Below are 19,323 nucleotides of genomic sequence, written 5' to 3' on the forward strand. Positions count from 1 at the left end.
TTTTAAACTGTTGCTTATGGCGGTCTCTGTGAGCTTCTCAGTGACATTCAGCCATCCAGGTATCCCGCCTGCAGTAGACGGAATGTGGCAATGGAACGCTGGCTGCGCGTGTCATAATAGGCTCTGAGCCTTTATATACCTGCGCACAGCAGCAGCCACCTTCAGTCTGCTGCTGGACAGCCAGCAGCAGCAGCAGCAGGAGAGGTAATTAATCAGCAACCCTCCTGCTAAGGGTAGACAGCTGCTCGTTCCACCCCCCCCCCCGCCTTAATTGGTTCTCCTCCCTTCCAACGGTGTTGAGGCGGGTGGGAACAGCCGGGGGTTGAGGGTACTGTGCTAAAAGAGGTGGAGTTATGCAGATCTAAAACGCGTGGATTGCAGCAGCAGCAAGCCGAAAAGTGCAGGCATGTGAGGGATCTAGAGGTTGACAGCATGTCTTCTTAACGGGAGTCCAGGTGGCCATCTCCACAAATGGACTTTTCAGAATCCTTGGGTGGCACCGTAGTCGGAAACCAATTCTGGTTATCGCTTCTCGGCCTTTTGGCTAAGATCAAGTGTAGTATCTTTCGAAAAGGCGGTTTTGGATGTTGGCCGCCCTAGTAGATTGATACATTATGCACACTGGGGTTTAGGCGCTTGTTAGTACGCCAGGTGGCTAATATAGTCATCTGGTGGAAAGCATGGCCCCCCAGGATCGACGCCATTGGGCCGGGGAAGATCGAAAGCCCGAAGTGTGAAGTGCCCCAGGAGTGGTGACCCTGGGGTGCCTTAACTCACTGGGATTGGGAACCCCACTTGAGTTTATGGCACATTTGCACAAGCACTTTAAATTTTCTTTCTTCGCACACACCCTTATTCCGGGCCTTCTGGCCTTAGGATGGGGAATTTTTCAATTTCCGGTCGAAGGTCCGGGCAGTATTATACTGTGAAACCTTCACTATTTATTTAATTTCTTTGTCACTGTGTGTCCACTTATTCACGTGTGTCACGTCCTACTAGGATTTTGTCGGGATGCGGTTCCCTTACGGGTTCCTCTCTTGGCAGGTCTAGGGGGGGAGTGTGTGGCCATCAGGTTCCGCTCCCCCCTGAACCCCCCTGGCTCTCCTCTTTCGGGAGGAGAGCGTTGTTGGCTCCCCTCTTCCGGGAGGGGAGCACAGTCTTTGGCTCGCAGTGCCTTGCTCGGGTGAGAACTCGGGCAGGTGCTGGGGGTAAGATTGGGTCGCCTCTGGCTTCGGCTGGAGGTGGCTTTTTGTCCCTGTTCCTCGCTGTGGCCTTTTGGCTCGGAGGGACGGGGAATGGTTTGGGGGACCCTTCTCCTTTTGGAGAGGGTTTCAAGAAGACCAGCAAACTAGTGCACTTTTTTTGTGGCACTTGTCACTTTTTTAAGCGCACTCGGGTTTTGTACACGAATTCGGGCTTTCGAAACAAAAAAAAAAAAAAAAAAATCTGTTCTTATCAGTTTAATATCTGATACGTCCCCTATCTGGGGACCATATATTAAATGGATTTTTACAACAGGGAGATGGAAAAAGAGCTTGCTCTGTCCACTCCACGCATTGACCTGGTATTGCAGTATCTCCAGGACCGGTGCACCCCTTCTTTAATGCAGTTTCTAAAATCAGAAAGAATTGAATTCAATGCTTTTTGTTCATTTGGCTTGTTTGTCGGATTTTGGGATGGACTCTTTGGCTTTGCTTTTCTTCTCCTCATTGGATTTTTCATGTTAAAAGTTGCAGAAGCCAGATGACAAGCTCATTTTGGTTCAACTTCAGCAACTGTGCATTGCATTGCCATGTAATGTAATGCAATGCTATCTATCTAGCTCTCCCTCTATACTTCCTTTTGGATAAACAGACATATTAGGCAAGCATTTTGGAGCTTTCACCTAAATAACTACAGGTGGTGAGATAAGCTGCACAATATAATTGACCTTTCAGTATATTGTTGCACACACACCATCTATTTAGCAAATGCCCTTGTTATCAACAGCAGCCTTTTAAACTCACCTGAGCTAACAGGTATGTGAGCTGGTTACTCTGCTGCGCTTAAAATTTCTTTTTTGGTTTGCTACAATGCCTTTTCTGAAACGTTGTCTCCCTCTGCTGGAACACTGACTTCTTTCATTTAATGCCTGCAGACTATAAAAGAGAAACCAACCCAAAAAGTTTGGTTGATTAGTCTGTGGCATTCTTTTAAACTGTTGCTTATGGCGGTCTCTGTGAGCTTCTCAGTGACATTCAGCCATCCAGGTATCCCGCCTGCAGTAGACGGAATGTGGCAATGGAACGCTGGCTGCGCGTGTCATAATAGGCTCTGAGCCTTTATATACCTGCGCACAGCAGCAGCCACCTTCAGTCTGCTGCTGGACAGCCAGCAGCAGCAGCAGCAGGAGAGGTAATTAATCAGCAACCCTCCTGCTAAGGGTAGACAGCTGCTCGTTCCACCCCCCCCCCCGCCTTAATTGGTTCTCCTCCCTTCCAACGGTGTTGAGGCGGGTGGGAACAGCCGGGGGTTGAGGGTACTGTGCTAAAAGAGGTGGAGTTATGCAGATCTAAAACGCGTGGATTGCAGCAGCAGCAAGCCGAAAAGTGCAGGCATGTGAGGGATCTAGAGGTTGACAGCATGTCTTCTTAACGGGAGTCCAGGTGGCCATCTCCACAAATGGACTTTTCAGAATCCTTGGGTGGCACCGTAGTCGGAAACCAATTCTGGTTATCGCTTCTCGGCCTTTTGGCTAAGATCAAGTGTAGTATCTGTTCTTATCAGTTTAATATCTGATACGTCCCCTATCTGGGGACCATATATTAAATGGATTTTTAGAACAGGGAGATGGAAAAAGAGCTTGCTCTGTCCACTCCACGCATTGACCTGGTATTGCAGTATCTCCAGGACCGGTGCACCCCTTCTTTAATGCAGTTTCTAAAATCAGAAAGAATTGAATTCAATGCTTTTTGTTCATTTGGCTTGTTTGTCGGATTTTGGGATGGACTCTTTGGCTTTGCTTTTCTTCTCCTCATTGGATTTTTCATGTTAAAAGTTGCAGAAGCCAGATGACAAGCTCATTTTGGTTCAACTTCAGCAACTGTGCATTGCATTGCCATGTAATGTAATGCAATGCTATCTATCTAGCTCTCCCTCTATACTTCCTTTTGGATAAACAGACATATTAGGCAAGCATTTTGGAGCTTTCACCTAAATTACTACAGGTGGTGAGATAAGCTGCACAATATAATTGACCTTTCAGTATATTGTTGCACACACACCATCTATTTAGCAAATGCCCTTGTTATCAACAGCAGCCTTTTAAACTCACCTGAGCTAACAGGTATGTGAGCTGGTTACTCTGCTGCGCTTAAAATTTCTTTTTTGGTTTGCTACAATGCCTTTTCTGAAACGTTGTCTCCCTCTGCTGGAACACTGACTTCTTTCATTTAATGCCTGCAGACTATAAAAGAGAAACCAACCCAAAAAGTTTGGTTGATTAGTCTGTGGCATTCTTTTAAACTGTTGCTTATGGCGGTCTCTGTGAGCTTCTCAGTGACATTCAGCCATCCAGGTATCCCGCCTGCAGTAGACGGAATGTGGCAATGGAACGCTGGCTGCGCGTGTCATAATAGGCTCTGAGCCTTTATATACCTGCGCACAGCAGCAGCCACCTTCAGTCTGCTGCTGGACAGCCAGCAGCAGCAGCAGCAGGAGAGGTAATTAATCAGCAACCCTCCTGCTAAGGGTAGACAGCTGCTCGTTCCACCCCCCCCCCCCCCCCGCCTTAATTGGTTCTCCTCCCTTCCAACGGTGTTGAGGCGGGTGGGAACAGCCGGGGGTTGAGGGTACTGTGCTAAAAGAGGTGGAGTTATGCAGATCTAAAACGCGTGGATTGCAGCAGCAGCAAGCCGAAAAGTGCAGGCATGTGAGGGATCTAGAGGTTGACAGCATGTCTTCTTAACGGGAGTCCAGGTGGCCATCTCCACAAATGGACTTTTCAGAATCCTTGGGTGGCACCGTAGTCGGAAACCAATTCTGGTTATCGCTTCTCGGCCTTTTGGCTAAGATCAAGTGTAGTATCTGCTCTTATCAGTTTAATATCTGATACGTCCCCTATCTGGGGACCATATATTAAATGGATTTTTAGAACAGGGAGATGGAAAAAGAGCTTGCTCTGTCCACTCCACGCATTGACCTGGTATTGCAGTATCTCCAGGACCGGTGCACCCCTTCTTTAATGCAGTTTCTAAAATCAGAAAGAATTGAATTCAATGCTTTTTGTTCATTTGGCTTGTTTGTCGGATTTTGGGATGGACTCTTTGGCTTTGCTTTTCTTCTCCTCATTGGATTTTTCATGTTAAAAGTTGCAGAAGCCAGATGACAAGCTCATTTTGGTTCAACTTCAGCAACTGTGCATTGCATTGCCATGTAATGTAATGCAATGCTATCTATCTAGCTCTCCCTCTATACTTCCTTTTGGATAAACAGACATATTAGGCAAGCATTTTGGAGCTTTCACCTAAATAACTACAGGTGGTGAGATAAGCTGCACAATATAATTGACCTTTCAGTATATTGTTGCACACACACCATCTATTTAGCAAATGCCCTTGTTATCAACAGCAGCCTTTTAAACTCACCTGAGCTAACAGGTATGTGAGCTGGTTACTCTGCTGCGCTTAAAATTTCTTTTTTGGTTTGCTACAATGCCTTTTCTGAAACGTTGTCTCCCTCTGCTGGAACACTGACTTCTTTCATTTAATGCCTGCAGACTATAAAAGAGAAACCAACCCAAAAAGTTTGGTTGATTAGTCTGTGGCATTCTTTTAAACTGTTGCTTATGGCGGTCTCTGTGAGCTTCTCAGTGACATTCAGCCATCCAGGTATCCCGCCTGCAGTAGACGGAATGTGGCAATGGAACGCTGGCTGCGCGTGTCATAATAGGCTCTGAGCCTTTATATACCTGCGCACAGCAGCAGCCACCTTCAGTCTGCTGCTGGACAGCCAGCAGCAGCAGCAGCAGGAGAGGTAATTAATCAGCAACCCTCCTGCTAAGGGTAGACAGCTGCTCGTTCCACCCCCCCCCCGCCTTAATTGGTTCTCCTCCCTTCCAACGGTGTTGAGGCGGGTGGGAACAGCCGGGGGTTGAGGGTACTGTGCTAAAAGAGGTGGAGTTATGCAGATCTAAAACGCGTGGATTGCAGCAGCAGCAAGCCGAAAAGTGCAGGCATGTGAGGGATCTAGAGGTTGACAGCATGTCTTCTTAACGGGAGTCCAGGTGGCCATCTCCACAAATGGACTTTTCAGAATCCTTGGGTGGCACCGTAGTCGGAAACCAATTCTGGTTATCGCTTCTCGGCATTTTGGCTAAGATCAAGTGTAGTATCTGTTCTTATCAGTTTAATATCTGATACGTCCCCTATCTGGGGACCATATATTAAATGGATTTTTAGAACAGGGAGATGGAAAAAGTGCTTGCTCTGTCCACTCCACGCATTGACCTGGTATTGCAGTATCTCCAGGACCGGTGCACCCCTTCTTTAATGCAGTTTCTAAAATCAGAAAGAATTGAATTCAATGCTTTTTATTCATTTGGCTTGTTTGTCGGATTTTGGGATGGACTCTTTGGCTTTGCTTTTCTTCTCCTCATTGGATTTTTCATGTTAAAAGTTGCAGAAGCCAGATGACAAGCTCATTTTGGTTCAACTTCAGCAACTGTGCATTGCATTGCCATGTAATGTAATGCAATGCTATCTATCTAGCTCTCCCTCTATACTTCCTTTTGGATAAACAGACATATTAGGCAAGCATTTTGGAGCTTTCACCTAAATAACTACAGGTGGTGAGATAAGCTGCACAATATAATTGACCTTTCAGTATATTGTTGCACACACACCATCTATTTAGCAAATGCCCTTGTTATCAACAGCAGCCTTTTAAACTCACCTGAGCTAACAGGTATGTGAGCTGGTTACTCTGCTGCGCTTAAAATTTCTTTTTTGGTTTGCTACAATGCCTTTTCTGAAACGTTGTCTCCCTCTGCTGGAACACTGACTTCTTTCATTTAATGCCTGCAGACTATAAAAGAGAAACCAACCCAAAAAGTTTGGTTGATTAGTCTGTGGCATTCTTTTAAACTGTTGCTTATGGCGGTCTCTGTGAGCTTCTCAGTGACATTCAGCCATCCAGGTATCCCGCCTGCAGTAGACGGAATGTGGCAATGGAACGCTGGCTGCGCGTGTCATAATAGGCTCTGAGCCTTTATATACCTGCGCACAGCAGCAGCCACCTTCAGTCTGCTGCTGGACAGCCAGCAGCAGCAGCAGGAGAGGTAATTAATCAGCAACCCTCCTGCTAAGGGTAGACAGCTGCTCGTTCCACCCCCCCCCCGCCTTAATTGGTTCTCCTCCCTTCCAACGGTGTTGAGGCGGGTGGGAACAGCCGGGGGTTGAGGGTACTGTGCTAAAAGAGGTGGAGTTATGCAGATCTAAAACGCGTGGATTGCAGCAGCAGCAAGCCGAAAAGTGCAGGCATGTGAGGGATCTAGAGGTTGACAGCATGTCTTCTTAACGGGAGTCCAGGTGGCCATCTCCACAAATGGACTTTTCAGAATCCTTGGGTGGCACCGTAGTCGGAAACCAATTCTGGTTATCGCTTCTCGGCCTTTTGGCTAAGATCAAGTGTAGTATCTGTTCTTATCAGTTTAATATCTGATACGTCCCCTATCTGGGGACCATATATTAAATGGATTTTTAGAACAGGGAGATGGAAAAAGAGCTTGCTCTGTCCACTCCACGCATTGACCTGGTATTGCAGTATCTCCAGGACCGGTGCACCCCTTCTTTAATGCAGTTTCTAAAATCAGAAAGAATTGAATTCAATGCTTTTTGTTCATTTGGCTTGTTTGTCGGATTTTGGGATGGACTCTTTGGCTTTGCTTTTCTTCTCCTCATTGGATTTTTCATGTTAAAAGTTGCAGAAGCCAGATGACAAGCTCATTTTGGTTCAACTTCAGCAACTGTGCATTGCATTGCCATGTAATGTAATGCAATGCTATCTATCTAGCTCTCCCTCTATACTTCCTTTTGGATAAACAGACATATTAGGCAAGCATTTTGGAGCTTTCACCTAAATAACTACAGGTGGTGAGATAAGCTGCACAATATAATTGACCTTTCAGTATATTGTTGCACACACACCATCTATTTAGCAAATGCCCTTGTTATCAACAGCAGCCTTTTAAACTCACCTGAGCTAACAGGTATGTGAGCTGGTTACTCTGCTGCGCTTAAAATTTCTTTTTTGGTTTGCTACAATGCCTTTTCTGAAACGTTGTCTCCCTCTGCTGGAACACTGACTTCTTTCATTTAATGCCTGCAGACTATAAAAGAGAAACCAACCCAAAAAGTTTGGTTGATTAGTCTGTGGCATTCTTTTAAACTGTTGCTTATGGCGGTCTCTGTGAGCTTCTCAGTGACATTCAGCCATCCAGGTATCACGCCTGCAGTAGACGGAATGTGGCAATGGAACGCTGGCTGCGCGTGTCATAATAGGCTCTGAGCCTTTATATACCTGCGCACAGCAGCAGCCACCTTCAGTCTGCTGCTGGACAGCCAGCAGCAGCAGCAGCAGCAGGAGAGGTAATTAATCAGCAACCCTCCTGCTAAGGGTAGACAGCTGCTCGTTCCACCCCCCCCCCCCCGCCTTAATTGGTTCTCCTCCCTTCCAACGGTGTTGAGGCGGGTGGGAACAGCCGGGGGTTGAGGGTACTGTGCTAAAAGAGGTGGAGTTATGCAGATCTAAAACGCGTGGATTGCAGCAGCAGCAAGCCGAAAAGTGCAGGCATGTGAGGGATCTAGAGGTTGACAGCATGTCTTCTTAACGGGAGTCCAGGTGGCCATCTCCACAAATGGACTTTTCAGAATCCTTGGGTGGCACCGTAGTCGGAAACCAATTCTGGTTATCGCTTCTCGGCCTTTTGGCTAAGATCAAGTGTAGTATCTGTTCTTATCAGTTTAATATCTGATACGTCCCCTATCTGGGGACCATATATTAAATGGATTTTTAGAACAGGGAGATGGAAAAAGAGCTTGCTCTGTCCACTCCACGCATTGACCTGGTATTGCAGTATCTCCAGGACCGGTGCACCCCTTCTTTAATGCAGTTTCTAAAATCAGAAAGAATTGAATTCAATGCTTTTTGTTCATTTGGCTTGTTTGTCGGATTTTGGGATGGACTCTTTGGCTTTGCTTTTCTTCTCCTCATTGGATTTTTCATGTTAAAAGTTGCAGAAGCCAGATGACAAGCTCATTTTGGTTCAACTTCAGCAACTGTGCATTGCATTGCCATGTAATGTAATGCAATGCTATCTATCTAGCTCTCCCTCTATACTTCCTTTTGGATAAACAGACATATTAGGCAAGCATTTTGGAGCTTTCACCTAAATAACTACAGGTGGTGAGATAAGCTGCACAATATAATTGACCTTTCAGTATATTGTTGCACACACACCATCTATTTAGCAAATGCCCTTGTTATCAACAGCAGCCTTTTAAACTCACCTGAGCTAACAGGTATGTGAGCTGGTTACTCTGCTGCGCTTAAAATTTCTTTTTTGGTTTGCTACAATGCCTTTTCTGAAACGTTGTCTCCCTCTGCTGGAACACTGACTTCTTTCATTTAATGCCTGCAGACTATAAAAGAGAAACCAACCCAAAAAGTTTGGTTGATTAGTCTGTGGCATTCTTTTAAACTGTTGCTTATGGCGGTCTCTGTGAGCTTCTCAGTGACATTCAGCCATCCAGGTATCCCGCCTGCAGTAGACGGAATGTGGCAATGGAACGCTGGCTGGGCGTGTCATAATAGGCTCTGAGCCTTGATATACCTGCGCACAGCAGCAGCCACCTTCAGTCTGCTGCTGGACAGCCAGCAGCAGCAGCAGCAGGAGAGGTAATTAATCAGCAACCCTCCTGCTAAGGGTAGACAGCTGCTCGTTCCACCCCCCCCCCCGCCTTAATTGGTTCTCCTCCCTTCCAACGGTGTTGAGGCGGGTGGGAACAGCCGGGGGTTGAGGGTACTGTGCTAAAGAGGTGGAGTTATGCAGATCTAAAACGCATGGATTGCAGCAGCAGCAAGCCGAAAAGTGCAGGCATGTGAGGGATCTAGAGGTTGACAGCATGTCTTCTTAACGGGAGTCCAGGTGGCCATCTCCACAAATGGACTTTTCAGAATCCTTGGGTGGCACCGTAGTCGGAAACCAATTCTGGTTATCGCTTCTCGGCCTTTTGGCTAAGATCAAGTGTAGTATCTGTTCTTATCAGTTTAATATCTGATACGTCCCCTATCTGGGGACCATATATTAAATGGATTTTTAGAACAGGGAGATGGAAAAAGAGCTTGCTCTGTCTACTCCACGCATTGACCTGGTATTGCAGTATCTCCAGGACCGGTGCACCCCTTCTTTAATGCAGTTTCTAAAATCAGAAAGAATTGAATTCAATGCTTTTTGTTCATTTGGCTTGTTTGTCGGATTTTGGGATGGACTCTTTGGCTTTGCTTTTCTTCTCCTCATTGGATTTTTCATGTTAAAAGTTGCAGAAGCCAGATGACAAGCTCATTTTGGTTCAACTTCAGCAACTGTGCATTGCATTGCCATGTAATGTAATGCAATGCTATCTATCTAGCTCTCCCTCTATACTTCCTTTTGGATAAACAGACATATTAGGCAAGCATTTTGGAGCTTTCACCTAAATAACTACAGGTGGTGAGATAAGCTGCACAATATAATTGACCTTTCAGTATATTGTTGCACACACACCATCTATTTAGCAAATGCCCTTGTTATCAACAGCAGCCTTTTAAACTCACCTGAGCTAACAGGTATGTGAGCTGGTTACTCTGCTGCGCTTAAAATTTCTTTTTTGGTTTGCTACAATGCCTTTTCTGAAACGTTGTCTCCCTCTGCTGGAACACTGACTTCTTTCATTTAATGCCTGCAGACTATAAAAGAGAAACCAACCCAAAAAGTTTGGTTGATTAGTCTGTGGCATTCTTTTAAACTGTTGCTTATAGCGGTCTCTGTGAGCTTCTCAGTGACATTCAGCCATCCAGGTATCCCGCCTGCAGTAGACGGAATGTGGCAATGGAACGCTGGCTGCGCGTGTCATAATAGGCTCTGAGCCTTTATATACCTGCGCACAGCAGCAGCCACCTTCAGTCTGCTGCTGGACAGCCAGCAGCAGCAGCAACAGGAGAGGTAATTAATCAGCAACCCTCCTGCTAAGGGTAGACAGCTGCTCGTTCCACCCCCCCCCCCCGCCTTAATTGGTTCTCCTCCCTTCCAACGGTGTTGAGGCGGGTGGGAACAGCCGGGGGTTGAGGGTACTGTGCTAAAAGAGGTGGAGTTATGCAGATCTAAAACGCGTGGATTGCAGCAGCAGCAAGCCGAAAAGTGCAGGCATGTGAGGGATCTAGAGGTTGACAGCATGTCTTCTTAACGGGAGTCCAGGTGGCCATCTCCACAAATGGACTTTTCAGAATCCTTGGGTGGCACCGTAGTCGGAAACCAATTCTGGTTATCGCTTCTCGGCCTTTTGGCTAAGATCAAGTGTAGTATCTGTTCTTATCAGTTTAATATCTGATACGTCCCCTATCTGGGGACCATATATTAAATGGATTTTTAGAACAGGGAGATGGAAAAAGAGCTTGCTCTGTCCACTCCACGTATTGACCTGGTATTGCAGTATCTCCAGGACCGGTGCACCCCTTCTTTAATGCAGTTTCTAAAATCAGAAAGAATTGAATTCAATGCTTTTTGTTCATTTGGCTTGTTTGTCGGATTTTGGGATGGACTCTTTGGCTTTGCTTTTCTTCTCCTCATTGGATTTTTCATGTTAAAAGTTGCAGAAGCCAGATGACAAGCTCATTTTGGTTCAACTTCAGCAACTGTGCATTGCATTGCCATGTAATGTAATGCAATGCTATCTATCTAGCTCTCCCTCTATACTTCCTTTTGGATAAACAGACATATTAGGCAAGCATTTTGGAGCTTTCACCTAAATAACTACAGGTGGTGAGATAAGCTGCACAATATAATTGACCTTTCAGTATATTGTTGCACACACACCATCTATTTAGCAAATGCCCTTGTTATCAACAGCAGCCTTTTAAACTCACCTGAGCTAACAGGTATGTGAGCTGGTTACTCTGCTGCGCTTAAAATTTCTTTTTTGGTTTGCTACAATGCCTTTTCTGAAACGTTGTCTCCCTCTGCTGGAACACTGACTTCTTTCATTTAATGCCTGCAGACTATAAAAGAGAAACCAACCCAAAAAGTTTGGTTGATTAGTCTGTGGCATTCTTTTAAACTGTTGCTTATGGCGGTCTCTGTGAGCTTCTCAGTGACATTCAGCCATCCAGGTATCCCGCCTGCAGTAGACGGAATGTGGCAATGGAACGCTGGCTGCGCGTGTCATAATAGGCTCTGAGCCTTTATATACCTGCGCACAGCAGCAGCCACCTTCAGTCTGCTGCTGGACAGCCAGCAGCAGCAGCAGCAGGAGAGGTAATTAATCAGCAACCCTCCTGCTAAGGGTAGACAGCTGCTCGTTCCACCCCCCCCCCCGCCTTAATTGGTTCTCCTCCCTTCCAACGGTGTTGAGGCGGGTGGGAACAGCCGGGGGTTGAGGGTACTGTGCTAAAAGAGGTGGAGTTATGCAGATCTAAAACGCGTGGATTGCAGCAGCAGCAAGCCGAAAAGTGCAGGCAATGGAGGGATCTAGAGGTTGACAGCATGTCTTCTTAACGGGAGTCCAGGTGGCCATCTCCACAAATGGACTTTTCAGAATCCTTGGGTGGCACCGTAGTCGGAAACCAATTCTGGTTATCGCTTCTCGGCCTTTTGGCTAAGATCAAGTGTAGTATCTGTTCTTATCAGTTTAATATCTGATACGTCCCCTATCTGGGGACCATATATTAAATGGATTTTTAGAACAGGGAGATGGAAAAAGAGCTTGCTCTGTCCACTCCACGCATTGACCTGGTATTGCAGTATCTCCAGGACCGGTGCACCCCTTCTTTAATGCAGTTTCTAAAATCAGAAAGAATTGAATTCAATGCTTTTTGTTCATTTCGCTTGTTTGTCGGATTTTGGGATGGACTCTTTGGCTTTGCTTTTCTTCTCCTCATTGGATTTTTCATGTTAAAAGTTGCAGAAGCCAGATGACAAGCTCATTTTGGTTCAACTTCAGCAAATGTGCATTGCATTGCCATGTAATGTAATGCAATGCTATCTATCTAGCTCTCCCTCTATACTTCCTTTTGGATAAACAGACATATTAGGCAAGCATTTTGGAGCTTTCACCTAAATAACTACAGGTGGTGAGATAAGCTGCACAATATAATTGACCTTTCAGTATATTGTTGCACACACACCATCTATTTAGCAAATGCCCTTGTTATCAACAGCAGCCTTTTAAACTCACCTGAGCTAACAGGTATGTGAGCTGGTTACTCTGCTGCGCTTAAAATTTCTTTTTTGGTTTGCTACAATGCCTTTTCTGAAACGTTGTCTCCCTCTGCTGGAACACTGACTTCTTTCATTTAATGCCTGCAGACTATAAAAGAGAAACCAACCCAAAAAGTTTGGTTGATTAGTCTGTGGCATTCTTTTAAACTGTTGCTTATGGCGGTCTCTGTGAGCTTCTCAGTGACATTCAGCCATCCAGGTATCCCGCCTGCAGTAGACGGAATGTGGCAATGGAACGCTGGCTGCGCGTGTCATAATAGGCTCTGAGCCTTTATATACCTGCGCACAGCAGCAGCCACCTTCAGTCTGCTGCTGGACAGCCAGCAGCAGCAGGAGAGGTAATTAATCAGCAACCCTCCTGCTAAGGGTAGACAGCTGCTCGTTCCACCCCCCCTCCCCCGCCTTAATTGGCTCTCCTCCCTTCCAACGGTGTTGAGGCGGGTGGGAACAGCCGGGGGTTGAGGGTACTGTGCTAAAAGAGGTGGAGTTATGCAGATCTAAAACGCGTGGATTGCAGCAGCAGCAAGCCGAAAAGTGCAGGCATGTGAGGGATCTAGAGGTTGACAGCATGTCTTCTTAACGGGAGTCCAGGTGGCCATCTCCACAAATGGACTTTTCAGAATCCTTGGGTGGCACCGTAGTCGGAAACCAATTCTGGTTATCGCTTCTCGGCCTTTTGGCTAAGATCAAGTGTAGTATCTGTTCTTATCAGTTTAATATCTGATACGTCCCCTATCTGGGGACCATATATTAAATGGATTTTTAGAACAGGGAGATGGAAAAAGAGCTTGCTCTGTCCACTCCACGCATTGACCTGGTATTGCAGTATCTCCAGGACCGGTGCACCCCTTCTTTAATGCAGTTTCTAAAATCAGAAAGAATTGAATTCAATGCTTTTTGTTCATTTGGCTTGTTTGTCGGATTTTGGGATGGACTCTTTGGCTTTGCTTTTCTTCTCCTCATTGGATTTTTCATGTTAAAAGTTGCAGAAGCCAGATGACAAGCTCATTTTGGTTCAACTTCAGCAACTGTGCATTGCATTGCCATGTAATGTAATGCAATGCTATCTATCTAGCTCTCCCTCTATACTTCCTTTTGGATAAACAGACATATTAGGCAAGCATTTTGGAGCTTTCACCTAAATAACTACAGGTGGTGAGATAAGCTGCACAATATAATTGACCTTTCAGTATATTGTTGCACACACACCATCTATTTAGCAAATGCCCTTGTTATCAACAGCAGCCTTTTAAACTCACCTGAGCTAACAGGTATGTGAGCTGGTTACTCTGCTGCGCTTAAAATTTCTTTTTTGGTTTGCTACAATGCCTTTTCTGAAACGTTGTCTCCCTCTGCTGGAACACTGACTTCTTTCATTTAATGCCTGCAGACTATAAAAGAGAAACCAACCCAAAAAGTTTGGTTGATTAGTCTGTGGCATTCTTTTAAACTGTTGCTTATGGCGGTCTCTGTGAGCTTCTCAGTGACATTCAGCCATCCAGGTATCCCGCCTGCAGTAGACGGAATGTGGCAATGGAACGCTGGCTGCGCGTGTCATAATAGGCTCTGAGCCTTTATATACCTGCGCACAGCAGCAGCCACCTTCAGTCTGCTGCTGGACAGCCAGCAGCAGCAGCAGCAGGAGAGGTAATTAATCAGCAACCCTCCTGCTAAGGGTAGACAGCTGCTCGTTCCACCCCCCCCCCCCCCGCCTTAATTGGTTCTCCTCCCTTCCAACGGTGTTGAGGCGGGTGGGAACAGCCGGGGGTTGAGGGTACTGTGCTAAAAGAGGTGGAGTTATGCAGATCTAAAACGCGTGGATTGCAGCAGCAGCAAGCCGAAAAGTGCAGGCATGTGAGGGATCTAGAGGTTGACAGCATGTCTTCTTAACGGGAGTCCAGGTGGCCATCTCCACAAATGGACTTTTCAGAATCCTTGGGTGGCACCGTAGTCGGAAACCAATTCTGGTTATCGCTTCTCGGCCTTTTGGCTAAGATCAAGTGTAGTATCTGTTCTTATCAGTTTAATATCTGATACGTCCCCTATCTGGGGACCATATATTAAATGGATTTTTAGAACAGGGAGATGGAAAAAGAGCTTGCTCTGTCCACTCCACGCATTGACCTGGTATTGCAGTATCTCCAGGACCGGTGCACCCCTTCTTTAATGCAGTTTCTAAAATCAGAAAGAATTGAATTCAATGCTTTTTGTTCATTTCGCTTGTTTGTCGGATTTTGGGATGGACTCTTTGGCTTTGCTTTTCTTCTCCTCATTGGATTTTTCATGTTAAAAGTTGCAGAAGCCAGATGACAAGCTCATTTTGGTTCAACTTCAGCAACTGTGCATTGCATTGCCATGTAATGTAATGCAATGCTATCTATCTAGCTCTCCCTCTATACTTCCTTTTGGATAAACAGACATATTAGGCAAGCATTTTGGAGCTTTCACCTAAATAACTACAGGTGGTGAGATAAGCTGCAAAATATAATTGACCTTTCAGTATATTGTTGCACACACACCATCTATTTAGCAAATGCCCTTGTTATCAACAGCAGCCTTTTAAACTCACCTGAGCTAACAGGTATGTGAGCTGGTTACTCTGCTGCGCTTAAAATTTCTTTTTTGGTTTGCTACAATGCCTTTTCTGAAACGTTGTCTCCCTCTGCTGGAACACTGACTTCTTTCATTTAATGCCTGCAGACTATAAAAGAGAAACCAACCCAAAAAGTTTGGTTGATTAGTCTGTGGCATTCTTTTAAACTGTTGCTTATGGCGGTCTCTGTGAGCTTCTCAGTGACATTCAGCCATCCAGGTATCCCGCCTGCAGTAGACGGAATGTGGCAATGGAACGCTGGCTGCGCGTGTCATAATAGGCTCTGAGCCTTTATATACCTGCGCACAGCAGCAGCCACCTTCAGTCTGCTGCTGGACAGCCAGCAGCAGCAGCAGCAGGAGAGGTAATTAATCAGCAACCCTCCTGCTAAGGGTAGACAGCTGCTCGTTCCACCCCCCCCCGCCTTAATTGGTTCTCCTCCCTTCCAACGGTGTTGAGGCGGGTGGGAACAGCCGGGGGTTGAGGGTACTGTGCTAAAAGAGGTGGAGTTATGCAGATCTAAAACGCGTGGATTGCAGCAGCAGCAAGCCGAAAAGTGCAGGCATGTGAGGGATCTAGAGGTTGACAGCATGTCTTCTTAACGGGAGTCCAGGTGGCCATCTCCACAAATGGACTTTTCAGAATCCTTGGGTGGCACCGTAGTCGGAAACCAATTCTGGTTATCGCTTCTCGGCCTTTTGGCTAAGATCAAGTGTAGTATCTGTTCTTATCAGTTTAATATCTGATACGTCCCCTATCTGGGGACCATATATTAAATGGATTTTTAGAACAGGGAGATGGAAAAAGAGCTTGCTCTGTCCACTCCACGCATTGACCTGGTATTGCAGTATCTCCAGGACCGGTGCACCCCTTCTTTAATGCAGTTTCTAAAATCAGAAAGAATTGAATTCAATGCTTTTCGTTCATTTGGCTTGTTTGTCGGATTTTGGGATGGACTCTTTGGCTTTGCTTTTCTTCTCCTCATTGGATTTTTCATGTTAAAAGTTGCAGAAGCCAGATGACAAGCTCATTTTGGTTCAACTTCAGCAACTGTGCATTGCATTGCCATGTAATGTAATGCAATGCTATCTATCTAGCTCTCCCTCTATACTTCCTTTTGGATAAACAGACATATTAGGCAAGCATTTTGGAGCTTTCACCTAAATAACTACAGGTGGTGAGATAAGCTGCACAATATAATTGACCTTTCAGTATATTGTTGCACACACACCATCTATTTAGCAAATGCCCTTGTTATCAACAGCAGCCTTTTAAACTCACCTGAGCTAACAGGTATGTGAGCTGGTTACTCTGCTGCGCTTAAAATTTCTTTTTTGGTTTGCTACAATGCCTTTTCTGAAACGTTGTCTCCCTCTGCTGGAACACTGACTTCTTTCATTTAATGCCTGCCTACTATAAAAGAGAAACCAACCCAAAAAGTTTGGTTGATTAGTCTGTGGCATTCTTTTAAACTGTTGCTTATGGCGGTCTCTGTGAGCTTCTCAGTGACATTCAGCCATCCAGGTATCCCGCCTGCAGTAGACGGAATGTGGCAATGGAACGCTGGCTGCGCGTGTCATAATAGGCTCTGAGCCTTTATATACCTGCGCACAGCAGCAGCCACCTTCAGTCTGCTGCTGGACAGCCAGCAGCAGCAGCAGCAGGAGAGGTAATTAATCAGCAACCCTCCTGCTAAGGGTAGACAGCTGCTCGTTCCACCCCCCCCCCGCCTTAATTGGTTCTCCTCCCTTCCAACGGTGTTGAGGCGGGTGGGAACAGCCGGGGGTTGAGGGTACTGTGCTAAAAGAGGTGGAGTTATGCAGATCTAAAACGCGTGGATTGCAGCAGCAGCAAGCCGAAAAGTGCAGGCAATGGAGGGATCTAGAGGTTGACAGCATGTCTTCTTAACGGGAGTCCAGGTGGCCATCTCCACAAATGGACTTTTCAGAATCCTTGGGTGGCACCGTAGTCGGAAACCAATTCTGGTTATCGCTTCTCGGCCTTTTGGCTAAGATCAAGTGTAGTATCTGTTCTTATCAGTTTAATATCTGATACGTCCCCTATCTGGGGACCATATATTAAATGGATTTTTAGAACAGGGAGATGGAAAAAGAGCTTGCTCTGTCCACTCCACGCATTGACCTGGTATTGCAGTATCTCCAGGACCGGTGCACCCCTTCTTTAATGCAGTTTCTAAAATCAGAAAGAATTGAATTCAATGCTTTTTGTTCATTTCGCTTGTTTGTCGGATTTTGGGATGGACTCTTTGGCTTTGCTTTTCTTCTCCTCATTGGATTTTTCATGTTAAAAGTTGCAGAAGCCAGATGACAAGCTCATTTTGGTTCAACTTCAGCAACTGTGCATTGCATTGCCATGTAATGTAATGCAATGCTATCTATCTAGCTCTCCCTCTATACTTCCTTTTGGATAAACAGACATATTAGGCAAGCATTTTGGAGCTTTCACCTAAATAACTACAGGTGGTGAGATAAGCTGCACAATATAATTGACCTTTCAGTATATTGTTGCACACACACCATCTATTTAGCAAATGCCCTTGTTATCAACAGCAGCCTTTTAAACTCACCTGAGCTAACAGGTATGTGAGCTGGTTACTCTGCTGCGCTTAAAATTTCTTTTTTGGTTTGCTACAATGCCTTTTCTGAAACGTTGTCTCCCTCTGCTGGAACACTGACTTCTTTCATTTAATGCCTGCAGACTATAAAAGAGAAACCAACCCAAAAAGTTTGGTTGATTAGTCTGTGGCATTCTTTTAAACTGTTGCTTATGGCGGTCTCTGTGAGCTTCTCAGTGACATTCAGCCATCCAGGTATCCCGCCTGCAGTAGACGGAATGTGGCAATGGAACGCTGGCTGCACGTGTCATAATAGGCTCTGAGCCTTTATATACCTGCGCACAGCAGCAGCCACCTTCAGTCTGCTGCTGGACAGCCAGCAGCAGCAGCAGCAGGAGAGGTAATTAATCAGCAACCCTCCTGCTAAGGGTAGACAGCTGCTCGTTCCACCCCCCCCCCCCCGCCTTAATTGGTTCTCCTCCCTTCCAACGGTGTTGAGGCGGGTGGGAACAGCCGGGGGTTGAGGGTACTGTGCTAAAAGAGGTGGAGTTATGCAGATCTAAAACGCGTGGATTGCAGCAGCAGCAAGCCGAAAAGTGCAGGCATGTGAGGGATCTAGAGGTTGACAGCATGTCTTCTTAACGGGAGTCCAGGTGGCCATCTCCACAAATGGACTTTTCAGAATCCTTGGGTGGCACCGTAGTCGGAAACCAATTCTGGTTATCGCTTCTCGGCCTTTTGGCTAAGATCAAGTGTAGTATCTTTTGAAAAGGCAGTTTTGTCCTTGGGCTGCCCTAGTAAATTGATGCATATTACACACTGGTTTGGTGCACTTGTTAGTACGCCAGGTGGCTCATAGAGTTATCTGATGGAAAACATGGCCCTCCAGGATCGAAGTCACTAGGCTGGGTAAGTGTGAGGGCTTTGGAGCAATGTGCCCCAGGAGTAGGCGCCCTGGTGGGAGTCCAAGCTTACTGGGACTGGGAACCCCAGAAAGACTTGGCTTCGTAGCACGCCGCACCTTTGCCAATCATACTTTCTGAGCAACCCCCCCTATTCCTGGCCTCCGGGCTAGGAAGGGGAATTTTTATAAACCCGGTCGGAGGTCCGGTCAGCTTTGGGCTGAGAAACCAACACAGGCTCCAGCTCCACTAGGGTGGCAGCCTAGATGGAAGCTGGGAGCACGAAAACGGCTCTTCTCCGGCTTCGGCTAGGGAGAGCATCGGAGATCCCTGACCCTCGCTGTGGCCTTCTGGCTCGGAGGGATGGGGATGGTTTATTGGGGACCCTCTCCTCCGGGAAGGGTCCACATGAATCCTCGCCTCGTGCGCTGTTTTGGTGTGACTTCGGTCACATTTTTCAGTGCCTTGGATGCAGCTTCAATCAAAAAATCTGTTCTTATCAGTTTAATATCTGATACGTCCCCTATCTGGGGACCATATATTAAATGGATTTTTAGAACAGGGAGATGGAAAAAGAGCTTGCTCTGTCCACTCCACGCATTGACCTGGTATTGCAGTATCTCCAGGACCGGTGCACCCCTTCTTTAATGCAGTTTCTAAAATCAGAAAGAATTGAATTCAATGCTTTTTGTTCATTTGGCTTGTTTGTCGGATTTTGGGATGGACTCTTTGGCTTTGCTTT

General features: G+C 46.1%; 14 non-coding genes and 2 pseudogenes across 14 annotated transcripts; all 16 read left to right on the plus strand.

Moving 5' to 3' along the window:
- Nucleotides 1–524: 524 nt before the first annotated feature.
- LOC141160444 (U2 spliceosomal RNA) lies at nucleotides 525–616 on the plus strand (annotated as a pseudogene).
- Nucleotides 617–1,410: 794 nt separating this feature from the next.
- On the plus strand, nucleotides 1,411–1,598 carry LOC141160238 (U2 spliceosomal RNA). Its single transcript, XR_012250190.1, has one exon. It is a non-coding gene; the product is annotated as a U2 spliceosomal RNA (small nuclear RNA).
- A 1,116-nt stretch (nucleotides 1,599–2,714) lies between these two features.
- Nucleotides 2,715–2,905, plus strand: LOC141158908 (U2 spliceosomal RNA). Its single transcript, XR_012248927.1, has one exon. It is a non-coding gene; the product is annotated as a U2 spliceosomal RNA (small nuclear RNA).
- A 1,121-nt stretch (nucleotides 2,906–4,026) lies between these two features.
- Nucleotides 4,027–4,217, plus strand: LOC141159821 (U2 spliceosomal RNA). Its single transcript, XR_012249817.1, has one exon. It is a non-coding gene; the product is annotated as a U2 spliceosomal RNA (small nuclear RNA).
- A 1,115-nt stretch (nucleotides 4,218–5,332) lies between these two features.
- On the plus strand, nucleotides 5,333–5,523 carry LOC141160042 (U2 spliceosomal RNA). The gene has a single exon (XR_012250031.1). It is a non-coding gene; the product is annotated as a U2 spliceosomal RNA (small nuclear RNA).
- Nucleotides 5,524–6,635: 1,112 nt separating this feature from the next.
- LOC141158909 (U2 spliceosomal RNA) lies at nucleotides 6,636–6,826 on the plus strand. Its single transcript, XR_012248928.1, has one exon. It is a non-coding gene; the product is annotated as a U2 spliceosomal RNA (small nuclear RNA).
- Nucleotides 6,827–7,947: 1,121 nt separating this feature from the next.
- Nucleotides 7,948–8,138, plus strand: LOC141158910 (U2 spliceosomal RNA). Its single transcript, XR_012248929.1, has one exon. It is a non-coding gene; the product is annotated as a U2 spliceosomal RNA (small nuclear RNA).
- Nucleotides 8,139–9,253: 1,115 nt separating this feature from the next.
- On the plus strand, nucleotides 9,254–9,444 carry LOC141157904 (U2 spliceosomal RNA). Its single transcript, XR_012247942.1, has one exon. It is a non-coding gene; the product is annotated as a U2 spliceosomal RNA (small nuclear RNA).
- Nucleotides 9,445–10,561: 1,117 nt separating this feature from the next.
- Nucleotides 10,562–10,752, plus strand: LOC141159618 (U2 spliceosomal RNA). The gene has a single exon (XR_012249621.1). It is a non-coding gene; the product is annotated as a U2 spliceosomal RNA (small nuclear RNA).
- A 1,116-nt stretch (nucleotides 10,753–11,868) lies between these two features.
- Nucleotides 11,869–12,059, plus strand: LOC141158911 (U2 spliceosomal RNA). Its single transcript, XR_012248930.1, has one exon. It is a non-coding gene; the product is annotated as a U2 spliceosomal RNA (small nuclear RNA).
- A 1,112-nt stretch (nucleotides 12,060–13,171) lies between these two features.
- On the plus strand, nucleotides 13,172–13,362 carry LOC141158912 (U2 spliceosomal RNA). Its single transcript, XR_012248931.1, has one exon. It is a non-coding gene; the product is annotated as a U2 spliceosomal RNA (small nuclear RNA).
- Nucleotides 13,363–14,481: 1,119 nt separating this feature from the next.
- On the plus strand, nucleotides 14,482–14,672 carry LOC141158913 (U2 spliceosomal RNA). The gene has a single exon (XR_012248932.1). It is a non-coding gene; the product is annotated as a U2 spliceosomal RNA (small nuclear RNA).
- Nucleotides 14,673–15,786: 1,114 nt separating this feature from the next.
- LOC141158914 (U2 spliceosomal RNA) lies at nucleotides 15,787–15,977 on the plus strand. Its single transcript, XR_012248933.1, has one exon. It is a non-coding gene; the product is annotated as a U2 spliceosomal RNA (small nuclear RNA).
- A 1,115-nt stretch (nucleotides 15,978–17,092) lies between these two features.
- On the plus strand, nucleotides 17,093–17,283 carry LOC141158915 (U2 spliceosomal RNA). Its single transcript, XR_012248934.1, has one exon. It is a non-coding gene; the product is annotated as a U2 spliceosomal RNA (small nuclear RNA).
- Nucleotides 17,284–18,401: 1,118 nt separating this feature from the next.
- Nucleotides 18,402–18,517, plus strand: LOC141160361 (U2 spliceosomal RNA; annotated as a pseudogene).
- A 524-nt stretch (nucleotides 18,518–19,041) lies between these two features.
- On the plus strand, nucleotides 19,042–19,223 carry LOC141160089 (U2 spliceosomal RNA). The gene has a single exon (XR_012250075.1). It is a non-coding gene; the product is annotated as a U2 spliceosomal RNA (small nuclear RNA).
- Nucleotides 19,224–19,323: the final 100 nt, after the last annotated feature.

Source organism: Phyllobates terribilis, unplaced genomic scaffold, assembly GCF_046119375.1.
Source record: "Phyllobates terribilis strain yellow unplaced genomic scaffold, ASM4611937v1 Scaffold_8__6_contigs__length_399053987, whole genome shotgun sequence".
NCBI lineage: Eukaryota > Metazoa > Chordata > Amphibia > Anura > Dendrobatidae > Phyllobates > Phyllobates terribilis.